This window comes from Callithrix jacchus, chromosome 3 (assembly GCF_049354715.1).
Source record: "Callithrix jacchus isolate 240 chromosome 3, calJac240_pri, whole genome shotgun sequence".
Lineage (NCBI taxonomy): Eukaryota > Metazoa > Chordata > Mammalia > Primates > Cebidae > Callithrix > Callithrix jacchus.
In genome coordinates this window covers 177815317-177832372 of record NC_133504.1, presented here as the reverse complement: position 1 = coordinate 177832372, position 17056 = coordinate 177815317, and the positions used below count along the sequence as shown (strand labels likewise).

At 41.5% G+C, this 17056-nt stretch overlaps 1 protein-coding gene across 26 annotated transcripts in view; it reads right to left on the bottom strand.

Annotated features, from left to right (window-relative positions):
* The window catches only part of PROM1 (prominin 1), a 153367-nt gene that overhangs the window by 89983 nt on the left and 46328 nt on the right, over positions 1-17056 (bottom strand). The gene's annotated exons all lie outside the window — the stretch shown is intronic.

Sequence of the window (17056 nt, the reverse complement as noted above, 5' to 3'; positions counted from 1 at the left end):
TCTGGCTTAGTTACCCTACTAGCTCTCATTTGGCTGTATGGTCTTAAATGAGCAGGCTTCCTCTACCTGGGCCTTCGTGTTCTCATCTAGAAAATGGAAGTGGGGAATTGAATAATTATTTCTGATCGGAAGATCTCCCCTAACTCACAAGTTCCCTAAAACCAAATAACCTAATATCAATTCACCGTAAACAGCCTAGGCAAATGGTTTTCATCTGAAGGGAGGCTGTCATGGAATCAATAATAAAAAGACTAAGACTCTGCTACATAGCTTGGAAGAGGCATTTCACAGACAAACCCCTTAGAAAAGAAACAGACGTAAAAGCAGTCAACCTCAACAGTAATGGGAAATACATATTTTTTAAAATGCAGTGTCATAGCCTTTACCATTCCATGTTCTCTTTCTCTCTCTCTCTCTCTCTTCCTTCCTTTCTTCTTTCTTTCTTTCCCTCTTTCTTTCTCTCTCTCTTTTTTTGAAAAGGAGTTTTGCTCTTGTTATTCAAGCTGGAGTGCAGTGGTGCCATCTCAGTTCATGGCAACCTCCGCCTCCCAGGTGCAAGCAATTCTCCTGCTGCAGCCTCCTAAGTAGCTGGGATTACAGGCACGTGCCACCACACTGGCTAATTTTTTGTATTTTTAGTAGAAACGGGATGGGGTTTCACCACCCGTTGGCCAGGCTGGTCTCCAATTCCTGACCTCAGGTGATCCGCCCACCTTGGCCTCCCAAAGTGCTGGGATTAGAGGTGTGAGCCACAGCACTTGGCCTACCATTCCATTTTCTAAATGCCCAACACATTACTAGCGATGGCATAAACACCACAGACCTGCTAGTGGACTGATAATTCTTTCAAAAACTTGGAAATTAATCATATATTTTGGCTAATAATGTTCTGGGGAAAAGAATACTAAACACAAACAAAAACGTTCTCTGCGTATCTAACCCTAGCCAAAACCTGGAAATAAAAACAGGGAGGAATGAGTGAGTTTGCATGTGATTCCATCCATATTCTTCATGAAGAAGAAGGTCTCTAGCTGGCAGAGGAGAGTGCAGGGTAGAGATTTGAGAAGAGCAGAGGACATGTGCAAGCAGGAGGTTAGGAAAGGGGATTGACTGAGAAACAGGTCAGAGCTGCCAGGAGTGCAAGCATCCTCGTGGGGGCCGTGGCTATTCATTTAAGCGAGTCCAGCTGGCACAGTCGCAGTTGTTGCTAGGAGCAGCCAGCCGATTGGGTGTAGGTCTGAGAAAGTGGAGTAACCAGAAAATGCTGCAACCAGATTTAGGATTTCACCAAACAACAATCACCGTAGGAGAGGAGGGAAAGAGGATCTTTATAATACAGGACTGTGGGTGCTCACAAAGGAATGAGGTGGGGGAGCTCTGAGAGGGTACACAAGAGGGTATACGCTCATGTATGCAACAATTACGGGGCACTTGCTACGTTGCAGGCACTGCTCCAGATTCTGGTGCTACGATATGGAGGAGTGAACAAAATCAATAGAACCCCCGCTTCAAGATGTTGAGAGTCTATCAAGTGAGAGGATCAAATATTTACTGTAATACCAGAATAAAAGCTATAAAGAAAAATGAAGCAAGATGAGGGGTGTGGGAGGGTAGAAGACGGTCTGTCCCTCTGAGATGACATTTGAGCAAAGGCTGGAGTAAAACAAGAAAAAGCCATGAAAAAAAGGAAAGAAGAAAGAGAAGGAGGGAGGGAGGGAGGGGCCATGCAGAAGAGTCGTCCAGGCAAAGGGAAGAGGAAGAGAAGCGAAGGGGCTGAGGCTGAGGAGCCTTTGACGTGTTCCCGGGAGTCGGCTGGCCTAGCTGTTACTGGGGCTTGGGTCTACTAGTACTCGCAGCTGCCCATCATCTCTCCTCATTAGGAGGCCCTGGCCCTGTTCAGGGCACTGGCAGCCTCAGACGCCGGAGGGCAGTCCTGGTGGTAAGAAGGGGATGGATTTGAAATACACTCTCACACAGGAGCATGTGATTTCCATGCAGGCAAACTAGTCTTCAGGAAGACTGGCCTGCTCCTGCTTTTGCAATGCAACACTCAGGAAGCTGAAGGCAGGGAGCTATTTACTTGAATTTCAGAAGGTGACACTCATTTCTGCTCAATTTTATTTCTATGCACAAGTTATATTTGGATTGGCTCTTTAAAGAAACGCAATTTCTCGCCAGGCAGGCATCCGAGTACTCAGTCATTTATACACAGATCTGTCACATAAAACACACAGCATGTCACAATCAATCACCCTCCTTCAAGCTGCTGTCCAAATCTCATTAGGCTGAGCTTCTGGGTCAGCCAGTTTCCAAGAGGATATAACAATGTATCCAACCTCCTCTTTCCCAGGATGCAGTCAGGTTTGAAGAGAGCCTTCATCTCAACTGGTAAACAGGTCCTAATGTCATCAGTGACAGCATCAGCTTGAAATAGTTTAAATCATAAATCAGGAACTTGGAGATTCCTCCATGAAGTAATCAATGCTAAGAAAATAACCAAATGTGAACAGTCACATCACCACCTGGCTCCCAGAGTAGACTAAGAAGTTTCTTCTCCACAGGCTTATTAAACAGAATCTTTGTCTCCCCGGCTGTTTTCTGTAAACTAATTACCACTCCCCTTTCCAGGCTAGAGAAACTTCTTTCTTCCAGGTTGGTGGGGAAAACAGATCTTCTCTATTTCCCTTCTCTAGTTTTAAATTATCAACTCTTCTTATTTTAATGCCACTCAAGAAAGATGAGGATTTTAATTTTTTTGCATATCTACCTAGGTTTACAGAGATACATAGAGAATTATAATAACATAAATAAGAAGGAAGAAAAGCAAGCCCAGAGCCCTAAGAGGAAACAGGTGCTCCGCAGAGTCAGATGCTCCCTGACACAGGATGGTTCCATCCCCTACACCATTCATTTCTTACCTATTTGCTGAACAAGAAACAGAAGCAAAAAGTACACCAGAATCCTACGCCTGGGACAAAGGGTGATTCACTGTTTCAAAACTTCCCAGCAGCAGCCACCTGAAACTGTTAGGTACCAATTGTTCAGAAAAAAAGACTGGAAAGAAGGTGTTTTTCCAAGTGGTCTCACAAGAAGAAAACCAAGACCTAATCAACAACCGCTTCAGCAACCTAGTGGAAGGAACAGGTTTCATTGTGCAGATCCAGAAAACAATGAGCAGAGAGTGAAGAGGCCTTATGAATTGCTCTAGGCATCTGGCTCACAGCTCTGGAAGAAGCCCAAGTGGACCTCAGAACATAACCGTTGAAGATGTTAACGTTTTTTACTGAACTAAACAACTAATACTATTTAAAAAATCACTGCTTTTCAGAAAGATAAAATTTATTCAGTATTATTAACCAAATGGGTATAGAGGGGAATCAAAACTCAAATTATGTACTATTAGAAATAAAAAATGAGACCAAGGCAGGCAGATCACCTGAGGTCAGGAGTTCAAGACCAGCCTAGACAACACGGTAAAACCCCATCTCTACAAAAATACAAAAAATTAGCCAGGCGTGGTGGTGTATGCCTGTGATCCCAGCTACAGAGGAGGCTGAAGCAGGAGAATTGTTGGAACTGGGAGGAGGAGGTTGCAGAGAGCCAAGATGGCACCACTACACTCCAGCCTGGACAACAGAACCGGATTCCATCTCAGAAAAAACAAACAAAAAAAACTGAGAACATTGCATTTAAAAACCTATAGGGTGAAACCAAAGCTGTCCTCAGGAGAAATTTTGCAGAATTAAATGCATTTATTAGAAAATAAAATAATTTACCTCAAAAGGCTAAAAAAATTAAATAAGCTTCCAAAAATAAAATGGAAGAATTACTAAAAATAAGCTAAACAAAGGTAATTTTTCATTTCAAAGGCACATTAGAAGCCAATAAAGCCCAGCTCTTAACTCTGAAGTCTATTCATGTTGTAGCAGGGAAGACACACTTGGAAAAGAAGCAGTACCATGTCCAGAAAGATAACACTGAAACGGGCTAAAATCCACTGAGTAACACCTGGACAGAACCTTATATCAAATGATCAAAATCACTCCACTTGTTCTTCCTGTCCAGACAGCTAAAAAGTACTGGAACTTACATAGCATTTTCCATGGGATGCATTGTTCAGTCCTCCTAAATGTATTATGGAACAGCGTCGTTTAAGAGGATAATGGAAAAAAAAAAAGATTCTGAAATCGATCAGGTATGAGTTCAAATTCCTGCTCTGCCCACTCACAAACTGTGTGACCCCCGGCTAAGTGAGTTACCCTCTCTGAGCCTCCATTTCCATATACATAAAATGGAAATGATGCCCACCTGACAAGACAGTAGACAAAATTCAGTGAGTTTTTCTGCATTTTCTGATATATAAGTAACCTGGTTCAATGTTTATGAAGTGCCATTAGGCAGTATCTATCAAAAGTGCAAATTGGCCGGACTCAGAAATTCTCATCTATAATCCCAGCACTTTGGGAGGCCAAGGCAGGAGGATGGCTTGCGCCCAGGAGTTTGAGACAAGCCTGGGCAACATGGGGAAATCCCTTCTTTATAAAAAATTTAAAAATAGCCGGGTTCAGTGGTGCATGCCTATGGTCCCAGCTTTTGGGGAGGCTGCTGTGGGAGGATCACTTGAGCACAGGAGGTGGAGGCTGCAGTGAGCTACGATTGTGTCACTGCACTCCAGCCTGAGTGACCCTGTCTCGAAAAAAAAAAAGTGCAAATTCACGAAATTATAAACTGACCTGGTAATTCTATTTCTAGGAATTTATCCCATATATATACTTGCATGTTTGTGAAATAACTAAAATAATTTATAACAATGTATATAACAGCAAAATGGTTGAAACTAATTGATAAATAATGAAATACTTTACAGCAATAAAAAATGGTAGTCGGCCGGGCGCGGTGGCTCAAGCCTGTAATCCCAGCACTTTGGGAGGCCAAGGCGGGTGGATCACGAGGTCAGCAGATCGGGACCATCCTGGTCAACATGGTGAAACCCCGTCTCTACTAAAAATACAAAAAAAAAATTAGCTGGGCACGGTGGTGCGTGCCTGTAATCCCAGCTACTCGGGAGGCTGAGGCAAGAGAATTGCCTGAACCCAGGAGGCGGAGGATGCGGTGAGCCGAGATTGCGCCATTGCACTCCAGCCTGGGTAACAAGAGCGAAACTCCGTCTCAAAAAAAAAAAAAAAAAAAATGGTAGTCAGACTGTTAGGGGTAGATCTAAAAAAATAAGGATGAGAGGGCTCTTTATGTGCTAATATCAAATAATAATCAAGCTGTATGTTTAAAAAGAAAGCAAGGTGCCAAATAATATGTGCAATATTTTATCACTGATGGACACAAGACCATATACACATTTTGGCTTCTAAATGCATAAAGTAGGTCTGAAAAGACACAGACACACACAAACCCTAATAACAGTGGTTGCTTATAAAGGGAGGTGGGTGGCTGAGAATCAAGAATGAGACCGAAGCGTCACACTGCATATCCTTTTGTACTTTCAAATTTTCAGTCATATAAATAGGTTATCCCTGCATTTTTTTTTCCAAATTAAAGAAAATGCATGACTAGAATTATCTACCAGATATGTTAAGTTTTAAAAGCAAGGGACAGAGAGCATGTCAAGTAATTCCTTTTTTCTTTTTTTTCCTTTCGGACAGAGTCTCACTCTGTTGCCCAGGCCAGAGTGCAGTGGTGCAATCTTGGCTCACTGCAACCTCCACCTACCTCCCATGCCCAAGCCATCCTTCCACCTCAGCCTTCCACGTGTCTGGGACTACAGCTGTGTGTTACCACACTCGGCTAATTTTTGGATTTTTTTTTTTTTTTTTTTGTAGAGACAGGGTTTTAGCATGTTGCCCAGCTGGTCTCAAACTCCTGGGCTCTCAAGTAATTCCTTTTTGAAAAAAAGTGTGTGTGTGTCTAAAACATTTCGTGGATGTTTATTTCCCAGAGCTTAAAACAGAGCCCGGCACTCAATAAGCATCTACCAAATGAATGAATGAATGACTGCGCACAAAACTTTGTAATCATTAATTACCCTGGAGAGTGAAGTGGGGTTATTTTACTTTTCCTTTTTCATCCTTTAAGTGGTATTTGTATTTTTCCCTACATATACATATATTGTTTTTAAATTTAAAATAAACTTGCTTTGAAATTATTTTAGCAAATATGGAACATGAAAGCAACATACATAATTGAGCCCATTTGATGATTCAGATAATTCAATACTGCGTCTTCTCATTTCAGGGATCCCTCGGAGCCCTGTTACCTTTGGTCTGCATCACACAAAGTGTTTCTCACATCACAGTTGTTGCTTGCCCCTGGGCTCTTCACAGATATTTAATTACTGTTAAGTAGTTACTATGAAGCTGGGGACTCCTGTTGGCTAAAATATTATAAACTTGATTTTTCCCATGGAAGTAATAAGGAGTTATCTTGGAAATAAATAATTAAGTCCCTGAAATAGGTATCACAAAATCCATGCACTTTGAATTCTACAGGAAAAATGGAGCCACCCACTGGAACTCAACCAGAGACTTGAATAAAACAAATCATTAGGATTTTAAGAAAAAAGAGATGCATTATCAGCTGACTCTAGAGAAACAGCAACAGCAGAATGTCAACCCTGAGAGGAAGGGCTTCTTCAGCTGAATGCTATGTGATCTAGCTGTAGAACAGTGAAAAGAATCATGTGTACTATTTAAGCTATTTCTCTTTCTTTTCCTTTTCAGCACATGGAGTGGACTGACCCTTCATGATTAAATAGATAATGTGATTCAGATGTATAGAGATTAGAATATGTAGAATACAGACCCGAGGAGCTAAAGTCCACTTTCCTAGCTGATCAGATGACATGGACATCACTTCCGTCCCTCAGAAAACATGGCTGTGCTCTGTTCCTCCCCATGAGGTGACCTCTCTGTCTAGTGCCCTTGACCCTCTGCCAATACCAGCTCATTTATCCACTTACAGGTGAATTAATTTGCCGGTGCTGTTGTAACGAAGTACCACACTGAGTGGCTCATACAACAGAAATGTATTGTCTCACAGTTCTGAAGGCAGGAAATCCAAGATCAAGGTGTCAACAAGGCCACGGTCCCTCTGAAGGCCCTGAAGAAGGATCTGTTGTTAGAGGCCTCGCCTGGTTTCCGGTGGTTCCTTGACGTGCAGCAGCACGATCATCACTTGGCAATTCTCCCTGAGTGTTTGTGTTTACAAATTTCTCTTTTAAAAAGAAACCAGCCATATTGGATTAAGGGCCCAACCTGCCCCAGTACAACCTAAAAGTAACTAATTTCATCTGCAACAACATTGTTTTGAAATAAAGTCACATCCTGAGGTACTTCAGATTAGGACTACCACATATCAATTTTCAGGAGACACAATTCAACTCGTAACATTGGGTTTGCTCCCAGGCCTCTTTCTGTGTAACAAGCATAGTCGTTAATGAATAATAAATAAATACTACACAAACTGAAGAAACATGAACATAAAGAGAATGAGCATGAAAAATCCAAGTCAAATGTTCTATAAAGACTTATTAAAGGCAAGTCATTCAAATGAAATTGCATGTGAGTAAATTGTAAAAGTCTGGGGAGAAAAATTAGAAACTAAAAATCTAGGTCTCTGAACTCCAAGTATTTTAGTTTTTGCTACACTTCAAAGAAACCAAAACAAAGAAACCACAAATTATAAAGGATGCATTCTGAGTATGATTTATATCAGAAACACTAATTTTGAAACTTCAAACAATTAACTCCTAATAAAAACAAATTCTAGGCCTTGGCTCTACATCAAAAGATTGGTGAATGTTTTAAGTTCCTTGCTTAAAAAACCTTCTTAATTTAGGCAACACCCTATTAGGAACACACATGGAAAGATGCCCGTGATGTAATGTTAAGTAAAAAGTTAAAGTTATAAAATATGCGAAGTATCTCCCCTTTTCCCCTAAAAAGGTGCAATATATTTGAGAGCATGTTTGGGAATGATTTTGAAAGAACTGGCCCCATTATGAATGAATAAATCTAAACAGTGATCATCATCACTGCAACATCAAAAAAGATACAACCAGAAATTATCCATCTCCTGATGCGTATGTGTGACATTATCTATAAAGGTGTTTTTCCCCCAAAACGAAGCTGAATCTGATCTCTAGAAATACTAGTTCACAGGTAATACGGAAGACAGGGGAACATAATGAAGAACACCATAAAGATGCAACCAGCAAAATACAGCCTGAAGGAAATGCTGTAGGAAAAGCAAGTTGGTTCTTCAACAAATAAATTGCAAGAGGGAAAAAGACATCAAGGGGCACCTTATAAATCAAAAATAGATGTAAGGAAGCTGAGTGCAGTGGCTCACATCTATAATTCCAACACTCTGGGAGGCCAAGGTGGGTGGATTACCTGAGGTCAGGAGTTCGAGACCAGCCTGGCCATGGCGAAACCCTTCCTCTACCAAAAGTACAAAAGTTAGCCATGCATGGTGGCACATGCTTGTAGTCCCAGCTACTTGGGAGGCTGAATCGGGATAATCACTTGAACCCAGGAGGCAGAGGTTGCAGTGATCTCAGATCTTTCCACCGCACTACAGCCTGGATGACAGAGTGAGACTCTGTTTCAAAAAAAAAAAAAAAAATAGATGTAAGGAGATACATCAACCAATTTCAGTGTATGGGCATTATTTGTATCCTGATTCAAGCAAAAAAAAACTTTTAAAAATGCATCTAGAGAAAAATCAATAAAACTGAACATTTCCTGAATGTTTGATTATAATGAAGATATACTGTTAACTTCGCAGCACAATAATAGTATTGTTCTCATTTTTAGAGACATATACTGAAATACTGACAGATGAAATGACAGAGCAACTGGGATTTACCTCAATGTAAAGGAAGGGGTAGGAGGAGTGAATGGTACAGAACCAAAGTAAAACTGGTAATGAGTTGAAAGTTACTGGAGCTGAGTGATGGATAAATAGGGGCTCGTCAGACTCTCCTCCTACTTTTATACATATTTGAAATCCTCCATAATAATGTTTTTAAAACATTTGCCTGGCATATGCACTTGAGAAAACTTTTTGGTACTATTACTAGATATGAAAAAATACATACCCCGTGCCGCAGCAATTCATTCCTAGGTATATCCTCAGCAGAAATGTGTACATATAGTCACTAAAATACATAGGAAAAATCTTCATAGAGGGCCTAAGCATAATGCCAAAACCCCTCAAATGCCGATGCAGTAGGAGATCAACAAACAATGGCATATTCACATAATAGAAGAGTATGCAACAATGAGAATGAAGATTTACAACTACACGTTACAATATGGATTAATGTCATAAAATGTCGAGCAAAAGAAGCCAGAAACCAAAGAGTATACATTGTGAGATTCCACCAGGAATAATCTATACTATTGAAAGTCAGGCGAGCGTTGCCCTTGGGAGGATGCAGGAGACAGTGACCAGGGAACAGGAGGCAGTTCTTCCATGGGATGGTTCTTTTTCACGATCTGAGTACTAGTTACACAATGCGATTTGTCATCAAGTTGTAAGCTTACACATACTTTTTCCATATGCATATACTTCATCACTGAAACTTTTAATGTTTTTAAAATTAAAAAAATAGAAAATTCTGATTTAGTGAAGTATGGGATGGAGCCCAAGAATCTGCCTTTCTTACAAGCTCCCTGGTGATGCTGATAGTGTCGGCCCCAAAGGCCACACTTTGAATAGGACTGAGCTAAGCCACTAGTGTCCAAATATACACAAGAATTTCCAGAAAAAACTCAGTGGTCAATGCATGCTCCCCATGCTCTCCTTCATGTCACTGTGGACAGGGTTAGGGGTTTTCTTCTGACTGATGCCCAATCTCCACTGTCTGCAGCATCCTGAACGCATGACAGTCCAGAGCCTGTATGCCATCTACTCCAAGCTACTCCCTGGTTCATGTCCTCACAACCTGCCAGACATGCAGGGAACCAGCCTCACTGTTCCCCAGGTCATGTCCTATGAGCCCATCTAAACTTGCATCATTCAGGCCTCAGTTTCCTCTGCCTGGAAAGCTGTGTCTTGAACTCTTCAAAACACTCACAGCTTAGTTCATATGCTACTTCCTCCAGGAAGCCTTCTCTTACTGCCTCCACCATGACCAATGCCTCCTCTAGACAGCTGTGAACACTATTCATACCTCACAGTAAGCACGGACCAGCCTGCCCTGTGTCACAGCTGACTGTGGAAATGGAGGTCTCCTCAGCTGAATGTCAGTTTTTTGAGAGCAAGGGAAGCCAGTCAACATCATCTACCTAACAGCGTCAGGCTTGATGTCCAGTAGATGCTTGCTACACATCTGCAGAAGTGAAACAAGCACTTGGAATCAGATAGTCAGGTTTCAATCCAGTTCCATTGTTTTCAAGGAATATGACCTTGGGTGCAAGGCTTAATATCACTGAGCAGCAAAGGTTACTTGGAAAACTAACTAAAATAGAGTATAGTAGGAGTGGCAGGCTGAGCGGTGTTTCCCAAAATGATGGATCCAAGTCCTAACCCCAAGACCTGTGAATGCTGCCTTTACCTGGAAAAAGGGTCTTTGCAGACATAATTAAGTATCTTGAGATGAGATCATCCTGGACTTGGGACTGGCGCTAAATCCAGTGGCAGGTGTCCTTAGAAAGGAAGAGACATAGAGATGGCCCTGTGAAGACAGGCAGAGATGACAGTGATCCTGGCCAGGCCAAGGAATACCTGGAGCCATCAGAAGCTAGAAGAGGCAAGGAAGCTTCTCCGCTAGAGTCTTCAAATGGGGCGTGGCCCTGCCCACACCTAGATTTTAGACTTCCTGCCTGCAGAACCACAAAAGAATACACTTCTGCCGTTGTAAGCTACGTGGCTTGCGATAATGTGTTATAGCTGCCCTAGGAAACCAATAAAGCGAAGGTCAAATAAATACTTCTTTTTTGGCCATGTCATCACCAAGACCTGGGATTGATTTCAAAGCCTTTAATAAATATGGATTTTATATATTCATATTTTATTTGATAAACACATCTATAACACTTAGTATCTACCAAGCGCTATTCTAAATGCTTTATAAATATAATTTACCTAAAGAAATATTAAGATGACCTGAAAAGCAGGTACTGTTATTATCATTTCCACTTTATGAAGGGAAAACTAAGGAACAGAGATTTTTAAGTAACGTGTGCAACAAGGGGCTCGTGGATGTCAGAGTTAGGACTCAAATCCAGGCAGTGGCTCCAGAGCCACTGAGTATGGGGCTCCTTTCTGAATCCTGATCCTGGGCACAGGCCATCGGTGCCATCTCTCCTGGAAAAGTCATCCTGCTCTAGGCTCTGACCTGGCACCACCCTGCAGACAGACCACACTTTCCTGCCCTTCTCTAAGGGTAAATCTCAATACTTCATTTCTGCTCAAGCCCAATGGAAAAATGCTGTTTAATATCACAGTGGCTTCATGCAGCAGCTGTTGGCGGGGCGGGGGTCGGGGAGGCTCTCTGTATTTACATTCATACTTAATCGTTTCCTGCAGGTATTGAAGGCCTCCTGAAAGGATGTCATCGCTGAAGATCAGCAGAGCAGGAAGCTTTTCTTCTGGTGTCTTTTGCTGGACACTTCCCAGCTGTGCACAGCCTGCCTCGATTATTTATGTAGGGCAAGATAGGACCCATTTCAGAGGGACTTTGTAGGCTAGGTAATAGGATAAAAGTCTCCAGGACCAGTTTTTCAGTTTGGTTACAGAAGACTGTCCTATGAAATTCAAGACACACAAGGAAGATTAGGAGTGTCTATTATAATCTGCAGACACATCACCTCCCACTCAAAACCACCCATGCACAGGTCACTGGAGACATCAAACAAAATCTGTGCAGCAGATCTTCTCCTCCATTGAGGCCACAGAGTGCAGTACAGAGGGAGGAGCCTGTGCTTGGGAGGCACAGGGCCCTGGTCTAACCCTTAGCCTTCAGGGTGTGTGACCCTAGACACTTGTTAACCTCTGAGTCTCGCTCTCCTCATCAGCAAAAGAAAAGTGGCAATGATGAACCTGGCCTGCCTGGCTTCAAACCCTGCCTCTGCCACTGACGAGCCGTAGAAACCAGGGCAAGTTATTTGATCCTCTGAGCCTCCGCTTCCTCTTCTGTAAAATGAGATAATAGCACTTAGTTCCTGGTGCTGTAGACTCGCCTTAATCCCTGAACGCTGGCACGCAGTGGTGCTTACCATTCCGACTGTTGGGATGGCAGCTGTAGGCTGCCCAGCAGAGTGACTGACATGGAGGAGGAAGGATCAATAGATATCAGTTCATTCCTCTGTGACCTAATTTGTGGCTAGGCCCATTGCCAGCATGAGTCACACATTCTAAAGGCGACAATGCTAGCTTTGTCTGAATTAAGTAAGGACACGCAGATGTTGGAGTCCGATTCTTCATGGACATGGGCATAGACACGTCGATTTGGCTGCCCACTCAGCCGCCCCTTTCCTGGGCACTGCTTCTCTCTGCCTCTGAGGCCATGGTGACAGTGAGAGCCCACAGCAGCCAGGCTCACACAGATAACCCCAGCCATGTGACTCAGTGGCTCCATGGTTGGTGATTGGTTCAGGTGAGCCAGAGGCCCTCCCTGGGAATTGAGAATTGGGATAAAAAAAGAAAGAACTCCCAGTCACTCTCCAAGAACCTGGCCTGAAACGTATGATGTTGACAAGCTGGTTCTCCACCATGAGGACTGCAGGGGTGCAGGCAACCAGAGGGAGAGGGGTAGGGGAGGAGGCACAGTGTAGATGCACAGAGAAGCCAACATGGGAGGCAGGGAGAATCCGAGTGAGGGCTGGTCCCTCCATGTTGGCTCATATGTCACTTAGTGCACTGAGACAAACTGGAGTCCTGATGAGAAACTCCCTGTTTTTGATTACCTTGGCTACATTAAATAAAAATGATAGGAGGCCACTGTTTTGGACCAAGCTCCTGAACTAGGCCCCAACAGAGCAGAATAAAAATCAAGATGGAGTCACCCATGCTAAAGTCACTAAACGGAAACTGAGTTATCTGGCCTTCCAAGAAATCAGGAGAGACAGGTAACAGCCTATTTCCCAAACAGGCCAGTTTCTATTGGCATGATAATGACGCTCCCTCCATTTTCAGTCCTTAACTTGAAGTCACTTGATATAACCAGTTATTTCTCTCTTGCTCTGTCTCCATGTCCCTTGCCTTATAAGGAAAGTAATTTTGAAATGACCAATTCACTTTATGTTCTTTGTTTCTGCTTTCTTCAGCCCTTTTTCTGACTAGTAAGCTAGGCTCTGCTGGACTCGCTGCAACACTTATTCAATATTATGGAGTAAAGTGTTGTCCAATTCTAGAATTGCAAATTTAGCCAATTGAGATCTATACACTAAATTTGTTATAATTTTGTCCTTACAGCTAATAGGATTCTGTTACCTGCAACAGAGAGAGCTTTTATACGCACTATAACATCCTGATGGCCTCTCAAAGTCGAAGGAAACAAGGCTTACCTCTCTACCTTTCCCACTTCTACCAACTCACCCAACTTCACTCCCACACACACTAAATCCCAGGAGCAAATCAGATTCACCTCAAATGTTTTTACAAATAGGTCGACCATCTTAAAATCTAATTTTAAAAACATACCAACACCAGGCGTGGTGGCTCACACCTGTAATCCCAGCATTTTGGGAGGCCAAGGTAGGCGGATCACCTAAGGTCAGGAGTTCAAGACCAGCCTAGACAACATGGCAAAACCCCATCTCTACCAAAAACACAAAAATTAGCCAAGTATGGTGATGTGTGCCTGTGATCCCAGCTACTCAGGAGCCCAAGGCAGGGGAATCACTTGACCCCGGAGGCGGAAGTTGAAGTCAGCCGAGATCACGCCATTGCACTCCAGTATGGGGAACAGAGTGAGACTCCATCTCCAAAAACAAAAACCAAAAAAACGAAACAAAACAGGGCAGAGACTAGTTTTAGAGAGTTTATATAAAACTAACAACAGAGGAGATTTTTTTTTTCTTGCTTGCTCCATTAGAATAGCTCAGATCTGGGTCAGAACTTACACCAAGTTCATCACAGCCACATACAATTGAAAGTGGCATCATCTGCATCAGACAGCCTTTTACGATGCACACTTTTAACGTGCAAAAATTACTATTTTCCGTACTAACCCATGGTCATGTTAGAAGCATCATAGTAAAATAAAAGAAAAATCACACAAAGCAGCTGTGTTTTATAGGGAGAAAAAACTAGTCCTAGAGATGAGAGTTTCTCAGTCTGCCACAAGCTAATGTGTGCTCCCGGGGACAACATTACTGTTGCAAAGCCTAAAATCAGCGCTTGAGATACTTTGCAGACCCTGTGTTTCCATGCATCAGCTGATGCCACCTAGATACATAAACTGGCTCATCTGTCTTGTGGCCTCCACCCAGGAACTGACAGAGGAAGACGACAGCTTCTATTCTCTGATTTCATCTTCAACCTGACCAGTCAGCGCTCCCCACTTTCTAACCACCCCCCCAACCAAATTATCCTTAAAAACCCTAATCTGTAAATTTTCGGGGAGACTGATTTGAGTAATAATAAAACTTGCATCTCCTATTAGCTAGCTCTGCTTGCATTCAGCTCTTTTTCCACTGCAATTTCTCTGCCTTAATATATCGGCTCTATCTGGGCAACAGGCACGAAGAGTCCACTGGGCAGGTGCATGCTTCAAATGAAAGGATATGCCTACGAGAGAACAGCTTCTATGAAGACATTACTTCACAGAGGACCTGTCCTGAAGTCTTGTGTCTGGTTAATGTACTAAGGTATTCAACTAATAAACAATAAATAGGACTCAATCATGCACACGGTCTCACTCCCTCTTTCTCTGTTTTGTTTGTTTTTTGCATATTGGATTATTAGGGCATCTATTTATGATTTGGTGCTTGTGAAACACGCTGGCCCCAAATGGAAAAATAATGATTGTCTATTATGTGTCCTCTACATTGCAAAGCACCCAGTGGGCACTTTGAGACTACTAGGGAATGTAGTAACTAGGTGAAAGAATGCAAACATATGGGATGATGGAAGAAAACCAATACCCCAAGATTCATCTGTTAAATACAATATTATATTATTTAAGCAACCTAATAATTTTTCCTCCAAAAGTGGTAATGTTGGTGTGCCCTGGTCTTTGGTTGAAACTTGAGAATTTCCTTCTCCAAGAAAGAAGTATTGATGAAGGTTAAGAGACAAACTAGGCTAATACCCTCAGATTACATTAGGATTACAATTCTTCAGTTCCCTCCTTCAGTCTAACAATGTTGTTGCAGTTACAAACCTTGTAATGCACTGAAAGTTGTGTAAGCTAAAAGACATATTCTAACTTGATTACTAGAAGGAAGACCTTAAAATATACTGCTTTTACTTATTAAAAAAAAAAGAAGTATGAGGAAACCTTCCAATCGAATCTAAAGGGACCAAAATAGAGCAACATACGGAGAGATTATGAGATTAACTAATTACATGATATGCCTTAGACTGAGACATGGGAAGCTTTCCAATCTTTTTGAAGAAGTCATTGTAAATTCATATTCAGTGACTGAATTCTATGCCTTTTAGATTAAAACAAAACAAAGAAGCAAAGACTAAAAACACTAGTAGGAAAATAGTTTAAAAGAATGAATAAGACCTAGTATCTGATAGCACAACAGATGACTATAGTCAATCATAATGTAATTGTACATTTTGAAATAACTAAAAGAGTAACTGGATTGCTTGTAATACAAAGAATAAGTGTTTGAGGGGATAGATACCCCATTTTATACGATGTGATTATTATGTATTACATGTCTGTATCAAGTATCTCTTGTACCCCATAAATATATACACCTACTATGTACCCACAAAAATTAAAATAAATTTCTTTTAAAAAAACAATAGTTGGTATTTTATTCAGTAACACATATTAAGTCTCCAAATAAACTGAGAGATATCTATTTAGAAGAGTAAATTTGAATCCAATGTTAATAAATAAACTCAGCTAATTTTCTACTTCTGTCTTTTGGATTTCCAAAGTTAGTATTTTAACAGCAACATAGACAGTAAATAGCATTAGTTCAGAATTATCTTCAATGAAAGTAAGCATTTAAAGTGATCTGTTTCAGTGAACCGGAATTTAAATTAGCAAAATATTGACAACTACACTTTGAGTTATTTTAATTGCCCAATCTAAGACAAATAAGTGTTAAAGAAATCAATGAACATGTATTTTAATGAAAATCTATAAACTCTCCATCATATAAACATAAAAAGTGCTGAAGTTCAGTAAACACATTCTCTCTTTTCTTCCCTCTCTCTCACACACAGGCACGTACACACACCAGTAGCGACTTACAAACAGTAGTCAACAATGATTGTATTCAAATCTTTGTAACTAAAAGAACAGGCTTAGGGCAGACTTAACATTAAGCCAATCAAAACTTTAGATGCCAAACCCTAATAGCAGATATTTCCCACAGACTATTTTTATTTTCGTGATCCCATTTCTATGAACACACACCCTAAATTCAGAAGAGTAGAGAAAACGACAAACACTGAGAAGGCGAAAATGGCAAAGAGCGTTGTGTGTGTGAAGAACAGCAGCACTGCGGCACGACGGTTCCGGTAAGTGCCAATCCTCTTCCGCACACCCACGCTCTTAGCACTGAAGAAAACAGCTGATCAGGTAAACATGCTTTTCCTACCCTAAGCAATGTCAAAATTTGCCTATTGTGGTAGGCAGAAGAGAGGTAAAGTTTTAAGCACTGAGGTGGCCATCAAGATGCCAGATAATGATTCGTTTCTCCTTTGATGATACACAATTGCATTTTTACACTAACTTTACTCTAACTTTATTCTAGCTTTACGCTTACTTTTTACCCTAACCTTACTTTTACTCTTTTACTTTATTCTAAGCACCTTAAAATAATTCATTGCTCTAACCCAAACAAAGCAAAACAAAACCAAACAAAAGGTAAAGACGTGGAAGACCAACACAGCAACGTTGTTT